We start from the raw sequence: 3878 nt of genomic DNA, 5'->3' as shown, positions 1-3878 counted from the left end.
CACTCCTGTGCATCCCTGGGCTGAACCTGCCTGAGATACAGAGCAGAGAGAGGTCAAGCAACCTGCCTGAGGTCACACAGCAGGGAGGAGGCTGCTCAGGTACAGATTCTGCCAGACCGCACAGCACCCATGACCCGCCCCTCTGAAGCGACTCTGGGAATAGAAGTAGCTTTGGAATCAAGGCTCACGAGCCAAGGATACCTCCTCAGGGGCTGGAGGAACACACTCTCATTCTAACCTGGACCCAGAGAAGAAACATGTTTCTCCTTTTCTCTGGTTTTCAGAGAACTGAAGTTCCAAACAGGAACTTCATGCCCAGAATCAGGAACTCGGACGGACCCAGCAGACTCTGTCCCAGGAGAAATCAGCTTGGGAGCTAGACCAGAGTCTACATTACATGTTGTTTTTATTGTTTTGTTCCCAGCCCTCTGCGGGCAGCGCCAGCTTGCTCATCTGTAAAAGGAGAATTTCGGGGCTGGGAGGATTCCGGGGAAAGGCTGAACCTGTGCTCAAGGAGCTCAGGGCACCTGGAGGCCACTCTGGGCAGTGTGACTTCAGGCAAGTGGGTCCCTTCTCTGGCTCCAGATGCCTTGTCTGTTAGAGGAAAGGGATAGGAGGAGGGTCAGGAGTTTGCTACAGGTGACACCAGTGGTCTCAGAGTCCTCACCTAAAGAAAAATGTTTCTGTGAAGAGGTCAACCATGACCTTCCCCATCACCCTTTGTGCCTTGGTGTGAAGAAGTTCCTGGCATCTCCAGCAGAAGCAGCCTCTGATCCAGGAAGGTGGGCAGGGTCAGCCCCAGGGCAGATCACAGGGCAGGAAGCCCATCCTGGAACAGGGGCTCCTCCTCTCCCCCTGGGTACAGACACGTTTCCCCTGGCCTGCCTGCAGACTCCCTCAACGCCCACGGCCCCCCGGGCCACACTGGCTTCCTTTCAGTTTCTCAAACCAGGCAACTCCCTCCTCACTTCTGGGTCCTTTCCTCCATGATGCAAAGGTCTAGAACCCAAGCCCCTGACCAGGCTCTTAGCTTGGTCAGTGACTCCCTACATGCCTTAAGCTAACTGCACTGGAGCCTCAGTTTCCTCTTCTGCTCCCAGGGGGCTGCTGCAACTAAGACCCCTCTATCCTCCAGTTGGAGGACCCCATCACCCAAGGGGAGGAGGCACAAGAGAGCATTGTCATCGCTGCTGAGTTGGCTGAGGGCCATCTGTCCCTTCTGCTTGGCATCTCCTAGGGCTCTGGGAAGGGGAGACTGACTGTTCTGCTCCTGTTAGAGGGGTGGGCGGGTTGTCAGAGATGTGAGCCAAAGTCACACTGCCCATGTTCAAAGACTCCCTTGAGGAGCTGGGGAAGCCCAGGGACCCTGTGGTGGGTTGAATGGTGTTGCCCACACCCAAGCGATCCATCCACCAGGAACCTGGGAATGGGACCTTGTTTGGAGGAAGGTCTTCCTATGTGTAATTAAGGATTTCTAGATGAGAGACATGGCACTGAATCTTATGTCGGTTGTTCTTAGAAGAAGAGGGGGGTTTGCAACACAGAGATATGGGAAGAGGCACATGAAGACCGGGGCATACGCTGGAGTGGTGTGTCTAAAAACCATACAGCACCTGGGAGGGGGTGCAGGCAGCCCAGGAGGTGAGTGGGAGGCGTGGCATGGATTCTCCGGAGGAGCCTCCAGGAAGGACCAACCCTGCCCGTACTCTGCGTCATGCTCCAGCCTCCAGAACTAGGCGAGAACACGCTTGCTTTAAGCCACCGGGTTTGCGGCACGTGTTATGGTAGATAGCCCTGGGAAACTAAGGCAGACCCCTCATCTGAAGTCAGCCAAAACAGGCCATCAGATGCCTTGGAGGACAAAGGAAGCCAGATGTAAGAAATTTCCGCATGCCTCCCTTGTGGTGCCCTGGTAATTCCCGTATCCCCTGCTGCAACCCTGAGGCTAAAGAGGAGGTGTGTGTGTGTGTGTGTGTGTGTGTGTGTGTGTGTGTGTGTGTGACAGAGATGTGTGATATGTGGTGTGTGTGTGATGTGTGTGTATATATACTGTTTGTGGTATGGGTGGTGTGTATGTGTGTGTGCATGGTGTGAGTGTGGTAGGCACCTCTACAGTGTGTATGGGTGTGTACCGTGTGTGTATGTGTGTGTGACCTGTGTGGTATGTATATGCATGGTGTGGGGTGTGTGTGTGTGAGATGTGTGTGTGGTGTGTACAGATGCTCTAGGTGTGGGTATGTGCATAGAACTGAGAAGAAAGGCCTCTGAAGGTGAGCCCAGCTTTTGCTCCCTCTGTGTTTCTCCTACCTCTCCCTGCCCCCATATACCCAGCATCTGGGAGTCAAAGCAGTCTCCGTAAACCCAGGGCCAGGCCATTGTCACCAATCAGTAGTTGTCACAAGGGGCAAAATAGAGGCTGGGGCCGGTGGAGGAAATGATGAGTCCTCACAGCCCCATCATAGGCACTGAGCCCCGCTGCCCTGTGTCTCCATGGGCACCACACCACCTCGCTCACAGCCCTTTGAGGAAGATGCCATCATGGTTCCCGGAGGTCTGGCCTGTCCCTGCTCAGGGTCTCTCCCAAGTACATCTGTGTCCTTCCAGCGGATCTGGCAGCAGGTGGGAGGAGCAGGTGCTTGGTGTCCTGGCCACTCCTTACCCCCAGGTCCCCCCCTGCCCAGGGCTGGGCCAGGGGGTCAGGGAGGGGCCTGATGACTGCCCCGACTTGCCCCAGGGCCTTGCCCTGTAGAAGGAGAGGACTGGTGGTTATGTTGTTAAAAATATTGCAGGGGATCACACTTCTCTTTCGTGGTTACAGCTGAGAGGCCTGACCTGAGCTTCTGAGTCTCAGGGCTTATGCCCAGGAGATAAGGGCTGTGACCGGCCCCGACCCCCTCCAGCTTAGGGTTCAGTCCCACAGTCCCACCCACACTGGGGGCTTGCAGATGCCCCAAATCAAAGCTCTGTTCTTCCCCGCCAGCCCTGGGGCCCCAGCAGGCTGGCCTTCTGGCCCTCTTCATTCTCAGCACCCCCACACTCCCCTGGCCACTTCTCTCCTGCCACACCGGCCCTCTTTCCAAACCTTCCGGCCAAGCTCCTTTCCTCCTCCAACCTCTCACCTGTGACCCCCCCTGAAATGCCCTGCTTTCACTGCCGTGCGGCCTTTGCTTCGTGCACCGTGTCTCTGTATTCATTCCGCACTCATTTGTGAGTTCACGTCGATATTGTGTTTAGCCCTCACAAGACCACAAGCTCACCCAGGGCACCGATCCTTCTTTCCTGTCCACAAATCTAGACTGAGTGAGTAGTTTCTGATAGGTAGCAGAGACTCATGTCAGTCAGGAAAAATTAGGTTATACTGCAGGGACAAATATCCCCAGAGCACCAGGACTTAAAGCAACAACACTCAGTGGTTCAGGCTGGTAGGAGCGCTGACCTTAACTTTCTGCTTCCCATAGCAGAAAGAGGGGAATGTGTGGAATCAGACACTGGAGTTTCAAATGTTCACCCAGAAATGACATCCCTCACTTCCTATCACTGACCCACGCTGCTCATACAGTCCTAAAGAATGAGGAGGAAATGGAAGCAGAATATTTCAGAACAGCCCCTTGGAAAATGGCAGAAATGGCCCAAGTTGTCCAGACATTCTGCATCCATGACCCTCCCACCGGGATTTTGCAACGTTGCCATCAGGACATGGAGCCCGTGTCTCCCTCCTGGCCTCTGGGAACACCTATGACACGCTATGGGGAACAGAATGTGGCAGAAGTCATACTGTAGAGGCTCAGATGCCTCCACCCCTTACACGTGTTCTCTCAGAACTTTCGCCACCCTGCTGGGAAAAGACACATGGCCCAGTCACAGCAGCAAGCCAAAGC

Source organism: Mustela nigripes, chromosome 3 (genome assembly GCF_022355385.1).
Source record: "Mustela nigripes isolate SB6536 chromosome 3, MUSNIG.SB6536, whole genome shotgun sequence".
NCBI classification, from domain to species: Eukaryota; Metazoa; Chordata; class Mammalia; order Carnivora; family Mustelidae; genus Mustela; species Mustela nigripes.
This window is presented reverse-complemented; position numbering follows the sequence as displayed.